The following is a 14,701-nucleotide window of genomic DNA, read 5'->3' as shown; positions in this document are numbered from 1 at the left end:
ATATTTCCGAACACAAAAGTGCACGTACAATGTACTGTATGTGTAATACACTGTAAATGCCTTACAGGTACATGTAGGCCTATTGTACTTGTTCACTTCTGATCCCACAAGTGGTCCTACTCAGTCTACATTGCTACAATGTATTTAATGGCAGTGGGGTATACACTAAGATAAAAATTTACATGTTTCTCTTAAAAAAAAACCTACTTGTAGTTTGTCTCTTTACTATTGGTGTATTGTATATAATGTACTTTATTTGAACCAACACAAATGACATGATATTGCAATGCAAATGAAAACTGATGTTACATGTGTAGAGTGCATTTTACAATAAAATACAATGCAATGCTTCAAATAAATTAGTATGCTATACTTTAATCTCTATACACTTTCACAGTACAGTATATGCACAAAACTCTAGACTAGGAAACTGAGCAGTATACTTACTCACTGAATACTGCACATAAATCACATACAAGTCAGTTGTTCAAAAAAATCCTACCAAACAGTGCAAGTACGTCCAAAATTTAAATCACTCTCCACACGCACCTTGAAGGGTTTCGCTGTTTGTACGCCACTTCACACACACACCTGATTGTTGGAGTACCTGTGTTATCGTAAGTCTCTTATTTTGCAAGCTCTGAGAGCATCCTACTAGTCTTCGAAAACAGCCCCAATGTCAAGACTGACACAACAGTAGTAACTAAATAATTTTCCTGATCTTGGTGTACAATTGACCAAGTGATAAGACACCGACCTATTCAAGTGATACACCCCCCAGTGCATTTTGGATACAAATTAACACTTCCAGAGATCTTTCATGTCTGACTATAACCTGCAATGAGTATCGAGTCATGTCCATTATAGGACCTATTTAGTCGTGTCATGCAATGAGACAAAATATGAAGTATACAGTACAAACTCTTTGAGAGATGATTTTTTTGATACTGAACTCATTACCAGGTATGTAAAATGTATTTCATTCAACAGATGAACCACAAATATGAAATCCCATGTACTGTATACATATGTACATGTAGTATATTTGTGCATATTATCAAACATTTCATTAAAGTTGCAGATCCATTTTCGAACCTCATGATGTGTATGATACTTTACATACACTGCTGTACACACAAATACACACAAATCCCTACAAATGTTGTTTCTCTTACAAATATTGTTACTAGAATGTCTCGTCTTTCAATCCTTCTTATTAAAGCTCATGACATCAAATGGTGGTGTTTACAAATAAGCAATGCCCTCCTTTCATGCCCACTCAAATGTTCATATCAAATATAAATACAAAACTAGATTATAAAAAACCTGTCTGTAAATGAGACTAGATAAGTTAAAAACAGAGTCACAGTCGAGTGGCATTGCTTGTCCCTCCTCTGACAAAACCCTAATCTGGCAGCCAACGAGGGCACGCCATCCGATCAATGAAGTGCGACATCCACCACAATGGACGCCCAAGAGCGCACAATACAATGGACAAAACCAAGGAGAGATGAGGCGTTACTGTCAGCTAGACGTGAGGCAACGAGAGAGGACTATCCGGCTTGCCGTGCCGTACCCGTCAGGAGGTCGGCTTCTGTGTCACCTCGCCACATAGCGATCTCGTGCATATAGTGGCAAAGAATGTGACTATGAATGTAGTACTGTGGTGAACGGTTGATTTAACAAAGTGAATGCATCCACATGATAAAAACAGGAATATCGTGAGAATCATGCGACTTGACGCTTAACAAACTTCAACTCCATCACAGCTACAATGCATGTTGTCAACTGTATCTTGTCTTTCAGTCTTGGCATGATGAAGAATGAAGGTGTGTTGTGTACGCATGTGCACTGATTGAAAGAAAGTTTCTTTTGTTTACACAACAACAAGCGATGCAAAATACGCTGTGTGGCACACAGCCAAAAATTGATGAAAAGGCCACTGATACACAGTGCAATTCTGTGTACCCATACTACTTAACTTTTAGTCTATCACACATTTAGCATAGGACATGACATGCTAAAAATGGGTTTAAAAACCTACTCCAATACAGAAGTTTCAATATGTGTATGATCACTTAGACATTTGATGAAATATAAAAAGTCTCATTAACTAATCATATTAATGATAACAGGGGGGATATTAAGTACTCTACTAGGCCCTACGACATGCAAACTACATACAAAAAAAAATATCTTTCATTCCCCACTAATTCTCCCAATTTGCCGCAATCATTGTAGAGACTCCTGACAAGATCCCATATTGTAGGACCTACATTTTAAGTTTCAATGCACACCGGTACTTGTGGGTGATTTAACATTTTTGAGGTCCAAAACACCCACTGGTCTAGCCTTTTTTCCAAAGCAAGGGTAGTAAGAAAGAGATAATCTTCCCTTTCAATACGAGAAAAGCCATACAATAAAAAACCACAGGACATCCAAAGAGTCAGTGCTCTGAGAGAGATAAACCTACTTCAATTGTGAAAACTTGAGTGGTTTTATGGGATGGCAGGTGAATTGCGGCTATCTATTATCAAAATGAAGGAGTCAACGTACGACAAACGCACATTCCTGCTCACCCCAGGTATTTCAAAACTACAGAGCTCTGTACATTGTCTAAATCAATTACTTCCTCTTTAAAAAAAAAAAAATGAAAAAAAAAGTAAATCACAAGCGCATGATTTCCCAAATGTTTGTCTATTAAATATTGCAGGGCTACAAGCATGGGCTATTCATTGTATGCAAGTACATGTACATGTAGGTGAGAGTGACCAACTGGAGTGTGGGTGTGGGATGGGGTATCCCCCCCCCCCACAATAAGGAACTTTCGTATTATATTCTTAGTACTTATATCAAAGTGCAATTTGATGCATAATATACTGATTGTTTTCAATATGCACTTAAAATGTACAGTAGCTAGATTCTCGTATCAAACTGAAATATAGTTTGGCCTCTGGGTCAAGTACATTGATGTACACCTGTCGCTCTTGATTGATGCTATTTCATCTCTTTCCTTTTCTTTTCCCTCTCGATGGTAGACAGATTGATTGCAGCCAAAAGTTTGGGAAACTAAAAAAGTTACATTCCTGCCAGATAGTCTGATACTGACAACACTGTATGTTATTCCAATTTTCCATACCCCTGAAAACCCAATATACAGGTAGTGTAATATTATATGATTTTTTTTTTTTTTTTTAGGAATTACAAAATATATGCTTAAAATTGTCTGTACAGACAAGAGATGTTCAATGTTTAGTATCTTATCGAACACCAGAACATCTGATATCCCAATTTAGAGTTAACCACGGCTAGAACACTGACGTAAGATTCACAAGTATTCAGAGTGATGCAATCTGTATCTTCAAGACTTCATCATATTTTGTGTTTTTTTTTTTTGGATTACATAGTACTGGTTAGTATATGGTTATCTCCTAAATCAAACCCATTTTAGAGACTGTGCAATATCAAATCAGTGACTGACTTCAGCTGTCTAAGCAAAATGTGATTGTTGCAAAATATGTATACAATTTAATTCATTTTTCTCTTACATATACTCTTGTATAACACTTGGACCTTACTAAATGCAGTCAGTTCAACATACCAAAAAGGGTGGGGGTGTTTTTGGACCCATTTTTTAACCTTACACAACAACTTGATGAAACCTGAGATAGTGATTCAAGCAAAAATACAATGACTAAATCAAACAGACCATGAATTGGACAGAGAACTAAATTGTTATTTGCTTTAAGAGAGCCTAGTACTCTCTTCCACCTCCCTGGACAGACACACTAATACTGCACTACTACTCTTCTTTCTCTCCCCCCCCCCCCCCCCCCCCAACCACAGTGCAAAAAAAAATCTACTTTGGAATTTTGAATCAGAATCACATTCCTTTCCCCAGTTGTGTATCTTTCGACAATTGAAATCTACATTATACAAGTTGTTTGTACCAGACAGGTATTGCTTCACAACAGGACAGATATCTAGCCAGTACTAATCAAGCTTACTCTTCCATCCTGCTGACTCCATTACATCTGTGTACACAAGGAGCTCAGCAAACTTCCTCTCCCTGTATGGAGCCTGCTCATCTGCATTTTGTAATCACTTTGGTCAATATACGTTTGTAAGTGGCAAGTTTTCAGTATTCGAGCCAAAATGAAGAGATTCTACTGTACATCAGTCCTGCACTGGCCGTAATATTAAATGATGTGAACTTAAACAATTTAGGAATTGAGATTCCATTACAGCTTCCACATACACTGTACTTACTTGCTGATGGACACGAATAAATGTGAGAGAGTGAAAGCGAAATGACTGGGGGGGGGGGGGGGGGGGGGGGGGGAGTGCAGGAGAGGGTGTCCCCCTTTCATATGATGGTAGGGAGCTTTTTCATTTTGGGATTTTGCAGTAATTGTGCAATTTGCTGCATAGGCCTACAAATGTACCTGTGTAGCTGTAATGCAATTTTACTAGCATAATTCTAATCTGTTTGTGATGTGGAAGATGGTTCTGAAAGACACCACTTGGAGCTTTTTCCTCCAAATTTTCTTCAAGGGTAAATTAGTGTTTATTAATTTTGGAGAATTCATACACTGACATGACTCAGTAGATGATACAATTTGTAGAGAACTCTTGATTATCACTTTTATAGACAAATAGCAAATAGCTGTACGTTGCAAGAAGCAACCATGTACAATATGTAGGTATCCTCTACCCAACCTATGGGAGGCGTGAGAAAATACTTGCTGGGCGGGTGAGTGTGAGGTGGGTCACTGGGGCGCGAGACTTGGTTCATTGTACATGTAAATTGTAATGACTTGAATGAAGTGAATGTACAGGAAGTCATGAAGAGTAAAACAAAACACCAAATTTATAGGAACAGTTTCATCACAAAATGAGTTAATTTCCATTCACGTTAATTCAAGATATTTGCTATCAACAAGCTGCTAAAAAACAATGAAAATACAGCTGTAATAAGAAGTATGATATTTTCAATTATAACTTTGGTGAAAAAAAGTGACAAGCACTGCATTAGACCCAACCTCTAATACATAAAACAGAGTCTGAAAAGAGACTACAATACTGTCTACTGAGCACACTTTGTGCAACCTTCAAAAGCATACAATATCATTTACACAGAGTATTGAATGGAGGGCCAGTGTTTAGTTGCCTGTCATTCACATTCAAACAATGGGCTCATTCAGTATAACACATTGTATAATAGGGGGTATGGAAATACAATCAATACTTGTGTCTTAAAAAACAAAAGACACAGCTAACTAACTTTATACCTATCCTACAGTATATGACACACAGACACTACTTTGTTACTCTACAATGCTATTGTACCCTTTGAATACAGGCTTATTAATTATCCAAGCACTCTGAATTCATCGATGACAATGCAAATTTTGTGAAATGATATCATACACTGAACCTGGGGCACACATGCACGAAATGAAATTTTTCACACATAGGGTGCATTCAAACCATCAGCATTTCTTCCCATACAGCATTGATCACCCTCACTGAAGACATATCCTGTGAGATTAAGAGTCATGACAGACAGAGGCCAAAGTACAAATTCAATGCAGAATATGCAGCAGTGTAAACATACCAAGCGGTATTGTTGCTATCCCACCGTGGCAACACCTCCCACTGTGTGCACAAAGTTCTGACAGCGGAAAAAAAAAAGAACACGGAGTTCCACAAAATAAAAGTAAACAAAATAAAAACCTATGTCTAGCTGGGTGCTGTGCTCACTAATGCCACTGTGCCATGACAAATATTTGCAAAAGAGTAGAGTACATTTATGATTTGTTGATTATTCACAGTATGAGTCATACGCAGTACAATGAACAGAATGTGCAAATGATTGTATCACACTCAGTAATGTACAAAGTATAACGGTAAAATTTTGTTTGTTCAATGCGAAGCCAATACTGCAAGTATGAGGATTGATAGACCTGTGTTTGGCAAATTTTTTGTGGGTTATTCACTAACAGAGATGATATACGGAGTATTGACATGATATATCTCAAAAGGATGACTACGTTTGTACAGTGTACTTGATAGTACAGGGCCCTGTTTTATGAAGAGTTAAAATTGATTATACAGTTGATTTCAATTGTAAGTCTATAGCAGCCTGTGTGGTATGGAAATCTAAAATCGATTTTATCTTTTGATAAAACGGGGCCCTGATACTGTATTTTGGTATCATGCATTGATACTTTTCATGGAGGGGGGGGGGGGGGGGGCAGGTGGCCAATGTTTTAAAAGTGAAATATAGTTACACACTGAAACTGGCAAGTACCAAAACAGTTTTGGGTGTGGGTGTGTTTTGGTTTGGGTTTTTTTTTCCAACTGGGCCAGAGAATGACAAACTTTTTTTCTTCTGGAAGGCAGGGAGAAGTAGGAATCTCAATATGAATACGGAAATTTCTTCTGGAAGACAGGGAGAAGTGGGAATCTCAATATGAGTACTGAAATTAGAAACAATCTGAAAAAAAAGGAAACATGCAGAAATGGAAGGGAGTGACAGAAAACATGTGTCTCAAAGCTTTCAGCATGGATGCTAGACAGGACATAGTGTAGACACAGTGTCAAGACAGGAGATGAACTGTATACAGGTGTGCCTGTGTTATTCTGCAAACATACACTGTACACTGTGTGTCTATAATATGTAAAAGTTATGTACGATACATGATATGTGAACAAGTCTTTAGGTTGGCCCTTTGATAAAAGAGAGATCAAAGGGCTGGTTCTTGTACCTCTACCAACAAGATTGGGAGAATACTGCTAAAATGTAGACGGAAGTACAAATGCAATGTATTTTGTGCCTGGGTTACCCATTCCTAAGCCACTGCTGTCGGGGTGTGAATCTGGTAATGATATGGTGCGCTTGGTCAACCCTGCATGACTGTCTGGTGTGAAATAATGGACATTGTGTGATGTTATGTGGGACCAAATTGTGTGTGAATGGCAGAGACTGTATTGGAGCAGATTGCGAATCGCTTTGGAAGAAAGAAGAATAAAAAAGGGAGAGGGAACAGAGCCCATGCAGTTTAATTTCACACACCACTGAGTTCACCTGCCTACCTCAAATTATTACCCTTTCCCTTATTTGGGTGATTGAGCAAGAGAGAGCCAAACTGAAATAATCAAAGCAATTACCCGACTTTAAAAAATTGTGGTCTACAAACTTTTGACATTGATATACCCCTTCTTTACATGTTCTGACTGGCACACGCACTACATAACTGTGATAATAATGTTTGTAGAGCTATCAGTGTGGTTACCGTTAATCACTCACTTATATTGTAACAAGAGTGTTATTGGAGCAAATCTGATGGACGATCATGTTCTGCCATTGTTATGCTTGGTATTTGCTGGCACACAACACACACACACACACACACACATATAATACAAGATGTTAACTATGTGTGTAAAATGTACATCTCAAAACTAAACAGCTTGCAATTCTGGTCTAAGTTGACTTCAATAGAGTAAACATTTTTTTCAAAGATAATCAAAAGTTACAGATGTTATGGTCTATCAAAGTCGGACATACCTTATGTTATACAAAGGTATACAGTACATTTACATGGATTTTGTATAATGCGTTTGCACACTACAGAGATGTATAAATTTTTGTATTCTGAATATTTCTGCTAGCGAGCATGATATTTCACTACAATGTAATTGGGACTTACACCTGTACACAAAATGTTGTTTGAAAAGCCTCTCCTCATGCAAACCTCTCTTTCTCAAATTGGGACTTGTACAGTGTATTAAGACAATTTTGACTTTGCAGTCGAGAACTGTGTACATAGAGAAATTTATAAAGAAGTACACAAATTTGACACATTCACTTTCCAAAAGAAAACTTGTAAATAGCAATTCTCCACTTTTGAGGCAACATCTTGGCCCATACAATCCATAAAACAGTATGTACAGGTAGCAATTTTGTATGTGAGTTATTAATTTTACAACTACCAATCCACTCATGAAATTCCCATATCAAAATATATAAAAATACCACAAAATATACCAAGTACACAGTTTATGTGTCTGCCTCAAACCACCAAAATCACAAATCAGATGATGTCATGTGATGTTGTCTTCACACATGAATTCCTCTATCCTATGCTCAAACCTTCACTGAATTGCCTTTTCAGGCTGTGTGGAATGTACAATGTACATGTACTCAAAAAATTATCCTTAGCATCAAATTAGCATAAAGTTGTAACAACTTGGCAATTTGGGCTTCATTTAAAGAGGGGTTGTAGTTCCTTTACTAGCAACAATGAAATAATGATACATTTTTAAGTACACACATGAAAAAATGTCATTAGTTCTGAAGTGATGACACTTGATATCAGTTCTATTTATAAATGGCATAGGTCTACAAATCTTCACTGTGACTGATAAGTGATACGTTTGTTACGTACTCGAGTATATGTACACATTCAGATGAGAAACTTCAACATTAATTTATGCCTACTTTTATATTCATTACAAATGTATGAAACTTGATGTTCTACACTTATTTAAATACCATTTGTTTTATCTATATATCCAAATTGTAGACAGAAAGATCAGTCTGTCTGGAGGAGTCTTTTATTTTGTTGACGTTATTGCTCTCCTCCTCTAGGAGGGGTTCCATGAAGCCAGATGCAGTCTCCGCGGAACATATCCCTGACGCCCAGATACAGACCATTCTTTCGGTCAATCCGAATTGTTGTTTACAAAGCAAATTGTCCAAGGTTCAACCTCTCGTGCCAAAATTCGACCACACGCAAAAGCTATATGTTTTACCCGTAGCAGGCGGTCCAATTTTGATGGCATTATGGTCGAATTATGGGAAGTTTGCTTTAATTTGATAAAGTGATTTTCAACAAATCCTTGCATCTTTGCAAATCTTTTTAATTCTAATGTCCAGCAGCACAAATGTAGGAAAGCTAGGCAAATTGTACCAACTACAACCTTGAACCTTGAAGAAGTAATCCCTGTTGCAGGCATGCAGCTTTTCGTGGGAAGCATACATCGTATGCCTGATTCGCTGTGCACATCAAGTACAGAACCAAGCAAAGTAGCTACAATGGCTGAATGGCTGAGATACCCAAAAACAAAGAAAAACAAAGCAATTCTAGTGCACAGTGCAGTGGGTCAACACATTTGCCATTGGTTGCTGTGGGTGCTGCATGCTGCATGCTGTGCATCGTTTACTTTAGGATATGAATCTCAGTCATTTCAAAACCAATTTTCGTCAAATAAACTTTGATTTCCTCTCAGAATTACATACTTTTTCAAATTTCATAAGAAGATTCTTGGAAACCTGAAGCCCCATCCTCACCAAAACCAGAGACTCCAACTCTCCCGTTTTCGACGGGAGATCTCCCGCCGAAAACCCATTTTTGCAAAATCTCCCGTTCTCCCGCTCGAGATTTAATTTCTCCCGCCCTGGCTCTTTGTCTCCCGTTGGAAAGGATTTCTTACTTATTTCTAGACTATCGTACTGTTGAAAAAAATAAACCTTAGATAGCACCAGAGTCCATCGGGGAGAGCATCTACAAGTACAACCCTAGGAACTTCGCGCTTCGCACACATCAAGTTGGAGTCTCCCGTTTGCTAGGGGTTTCAGGCGGGAGAATCTCCAGATCAGAAGGTGCTTTGGGTTGGAGTCTCTGCAAAACTATAATTTATGACATGTTCTAATACCATCCCTTTGCCAGCGGATTAATTGCAGGATTCGCGCATCGAGCGAGAGGCCAGGCCAGCTCAGAGGGTGCGGGTTCTCCACAGCAGCGAGAAGCGCTCCCGGCGGCGTTTTTTTTAAAGACGGCACAGATTGGGGCATGGCGCGTGTTAAACCTATGGGAAAAACGTTGGGTTAGGGTTTTTGGTTATGGTTATGGTTAGGGTTAGGGTTAGAGTTGGGGTTAGGGTTAGGGTTAGGGTTAGGGTTAGGGTTTGATGGTTAGGGTTAGGATTAGGATTAGGGTTAGGTTTAGGGATAGGGTCCCCGATAGATTTTTAGTTTCCCCAATCTGTGCCGTCTAAAAAAAACACGCCTCCCGGCGGCAGCTCGAGCAGCTAGCACCTAGCAGCTGCCTCGCGATCGAGCTGCTAGACTATCGTCATGCTTACATACATTCTCGAACGTCACGTAATCTTAGAACGACAGTACACCTACAAAAGTAAAACTTACAAGACTGGCTGGGTGAAGAATCGATGTATGTAATATCCTCGACACGAACAAGTCAGGTTATACGGTTAAACCACTTGAAATAGCAAGAAATCACTCTTTAGAGTCAGTTTCTGGGCGCAGTCGTCAACACAGTCCAGCGAGATAGCGTCTGTCGCCGTGAAAACAATTACTGATTTCGCTGCTCCCGAGCAGAATTTTCGGATGAGTATAATAATTAATACGTGCGCTGCCCTGTCACAGAAAGTAAGCAGAGCATCCATGTATGTTCACAGGATTTAGGAGGGCGGAGGTTGCTATTTTTATTGGAAATGGTTATTTTTTTTTTTCAATTCTTTTTCATTTCAAGACTTTTCAAAGTTACTTTCGTCATGGTCACGGTCACATGCATTAATTCAAATCAAGCAAATGGAAAATTGAAAAAAAAATTGTTAAAGTTATATATTGGACTTTCTGAAATTTCACATGATTTCACACAGCGCAGCAGCGATCGACATCGACTGCCGAATTTATGGCGTACTGCCATCAGAGGAAACGTTTTTGATATTCCCATCCCCCAAAAGAAGAATTTTTATATGAAGACTTATTTTTCAGTGAATTAAGCATCTACCCTAGGCTAACCTATAATCATTCCCTTTACAGCACAGTGATTTGATGAGCAGAGTATTACAGTTCCCAGCGCTTCTGTATCGCTTTGATCGTGAATACCAAAAAAAAAAAAGAAAGAAAAAAGAGAAGACTATGCTTGATTGAAAATTTTGTTATATAAAAGCATATTTCAAATGCATGGTATGAGGCGCACAAACATTGTTCACTAGCTTGCTTCATCATATTTTGTATATCGATGTGATTGTGACCATGCGTCGATCGTTGTTAGCCTTTCACCTTTGGGAGCAGTGATTTTATAAATGTTCAACATATCACATGCTTGTTGTGTAGGTCTGTTGTATCACAAAATATTATACCTAATTATGTTGATAGTTTTTCGTATAGTTTGAAAAATGTCAGGTTAATGTATTATGTTGTTTTGTTGTGATATTCAATGTACAAAGAATTTCCAGGGTCAAGTGGACAACAGGACCGGCGGAGCGTTTTCAAAAGTGGGGTGGGGGGGGGGGGGGCACTTCCGGGTTTCATGAGCTAACAAGCAAAAAACAAAACAAAACAAAACCAAGAACAAAAACAAAATAGATCCTCAGCTCATCTCTCCGACCCCTTCCACTTCCGGGTTTCTCAGCTGACAAGCAAAAAAAAAAAAAAAAATAATAATAATAAAAATAAATAAATAATAATAAATAAATAAATAAAAATATGTCCTCAGCTCATCTTTCTCCTTTCACTTCTTCAATATCTCTACATATCTCTCTTAAGTGCCACTCACCTTACGTACTGTGCATAGTTTGCTATAAGTGCTGGTGTATTTTTCTAGCCTAATAGCTCTTAATTCTATTTTCTTTCTCTTTCTTATACGTTTTATTCCAGTCGCTCAGGTTTCCCACCTCCCTGGGTTTATTGAGGAGGCTGGAGTTCAAACTCTTTTGGGAATAAAAATTTGCAGCCGATAAAATCGACTAGACTGCGTTGAGTGTCACAAGGGCCTTCTTGAGTGTCTCCACTCCTTCATGTAGTAGCCGGAGCACCAAGCACTTGTCGCCAATCGATTTGTAATCACAAACGTCATTATTACACTGACCGCTTGGGCTTCGCTCAAGGACAATAGACGGGCAAAAGTGTGAAACGAAGCGTCTAAAAACACGCACAGCCCACTTTAGAGGTAATCATTATTGTGGGGCGATTGGAGGATGGCCGAAGCTCTGCAGCGCAGCCATGCATTCAGCATAGTATTTTCGCTGCTCCCCCTGTATAACTACGCTGCTATTGACTGGAAAAATGCCAATTCACTCGAGTGCTACTTAAAAAAAAAAAAAGTGAATATCGCCTGTAAAAATAAACTATTATATAAAGTGAGTCATTAAAAAACAAAGTCACATAAAACGTGAATCACAAACCATTCAGCATTATAACAATTAAGTATATGAATGCTTTAATATCAATTTTTTACACGTCGGATTGTGAGAAAGATATTCATAGGATGTGAATTCAACCATAAATAAGTAGGCCTTTAATACAGAGGTTTACTGAGTCCCCTAACCAACTTTTTTGTAAACCTTTTTTTCTCAAAAGCATTACAGTTTGAGCGGGAAGGCGCCTGATGTAATAAGATGGACCATTAAGTTTTGCAAGGAGTTAAAGGGATTATATAGTTTTTGGCTAAGATGGAAATTCAGGTTCTAACTTTGTAAGAGATAATATTAGAAACTTGAAAGAAAATGAAATACAAAAGAGCATACCACCTTTATTGTCAGAGGAATTAAAAGCTTATTTGACAAAAATCGGTTTTGATATGACTGAGATATATGAAGAGTTTGTTTGCAGAAACCGATAAGTCCATTTTTGAAGATTTTGAAGTACGGCCTCTGTCATTAAGTACAAAATAATACCTTTTAAATGATATATTGGTCACTACATATAAAGGTATATTTTTTTAAGTTATGGTCAAAAGAAGCAAAATTTTTCTTATTATTCTCTTTATTTTTCTTGACCTTTAAACGCAAATATCTCCATTTGGCAAATATGGACTTATCAGTTTTTGCAAACAAACTCTTCATATCCAGAAACAAAGACATCCTAATAAAAGGTGACTCACATATCTTCCAGTCAGGCCACTTGGTTTTAATATGTTTTGGGTATTACACCCATTTCCAAACCGATTTCATCAAGCAAACTGTTAATTTATGTTAGAATTGTATGCTCTGTACAGTATTTCATAATCAGTTGTTCCTAATTATCTTGCAGAAAGTTAAAACCTGACACTCTCATCTCAGCCAAGTTCTGGGAGAGTAAATTGCAGAGAGTTTATACAATCTATGACTTTCATGCTCACAATAAAATTCAATGGAACCATGGAGCTCTTGTGGCTCCATGATGGAACTAAAGTCACATTGGAAAATCAAACTTGTGCATGCTGCTGTAACTATATTTAGTTTAAAGTGGCACTTGGTGTGATAACTATTGTTCTGAACAGTTAATGTGCAAGCATAAACACGATGGGCAATGGAGTTAATGGCATTTTGTTTTGTTAATTGCTTTGTTTGTTTTTGCTTTTGTTTTGTTTTGTTTTGTTGTTTTGTTTTGTGTTTTTTGCAATAGCACCAAGTGTAGGTGCTCCTAACATTATTAATCTTGACAGAGATGATGCAGAGTAAACTCAGAATGGAAAGCATGGAAAGATCTCACAATATTGCTGCCCTATATACCAGTCTCTTCTTTTTCCTGCCCCCCCCCCCCCCCCCCCCACATGCTTGCTCTATGGAAAACGTGGATAGGGGAAAATGATGTGTCCTGTGAAAGATTTTAAAAAAAAAGACTGCACTATACATACACAAGAAACAAGCAGGGCTTACTCATGTTGTTAGTTGTTGTTTATTCATATGGACAATTTTCACATGCAGAATTATAAATCTGTCAATTTATAACCCATTCATAATGAAAATAAGTACATGTAGTTGCAGACTGACATTGCCACTTCATCTTAAACAGTATTGAACAAAGACTACTACATAGATATAGTACTTGTTGCACCGCTTCATTTTGTTGCTGTTGTTGTTGTTGGGCTATTGATTTCTTTGCATGTAGCCTCACTTCCAGACTATGTGATTGCTTATAACAGATTGTAGCAATCTTGCTTTACATTGTCATGACAGCAGAAAAGAAGTTCGCAATATAACCATGACACTCTCCTCCACATTCAAATCTCATCCCAGCTCATTATATCTATCACAAAATAATGACTTTCATTTCAAAATTTTGGACTTTCAAAGCTAGTGAATGTGCTGGAGAAATACATGTATTATGACAAGTTTAAGACACCGTTTGGTATAAAGGCTCAAACAGGTCACACACAAAAACTTCAAACCCTATATAAATAAGACCTTATGGAACAGTTTTGCAGTCTCCCTCGAGTGGAAGTATCTCGGATATCTGAAAATCACTATACCAGAACAAAGGAATATATTCCCAACTTATATTACAAAGAGGTCTAAATGCATTGTTTGGTGCATATTCTTGTTTTTAAAGCACTCTCAATCGACGAGGACACCAAATGCTGGGACAACTTAAAAAAGACAGATGACTGCATTGACAGCAACAGAATGTGTGAATGTACTCACAAACATGAATTTCCTTCATTTAAAATACATCAGGGACTACAACCATCAAACAATGATGGAATGTGAGTTCAAAGTCATGTAGTATTCATCTGGGCCCCGTTTCATTAAAGATGTTAGAATAGCAACTCTTGCTTGAATGGCAACTTCCAATAGCAACAGCCAATCAGGAAGCTGGATTCTTGTTGTTACCATGACAATTGACATTCCAGCAAGTGTTGTTATCATATCAACTTTTTATGAAATGGGTCCCTGGTCTTCACAT

This window comes from Diadema antillarum, unplaced genomic scaffold (assembly GCF_040938485.1).
Source record: "Diadema antillarum isolate AM-2024a unplaced genomic scaffold, OU_Dant_1.0 scf00000112, whole genome shotgun sequence".
Classification (NCBI taxonomy): Eukaryota; Metazoa; Echinodermata; class Echinoidea; order Diadematoida; family Diadematidae; genus Diadema; species Diadema antillarum.
This window is presented reverse-complemented; position numbering follows the sequence as displayed.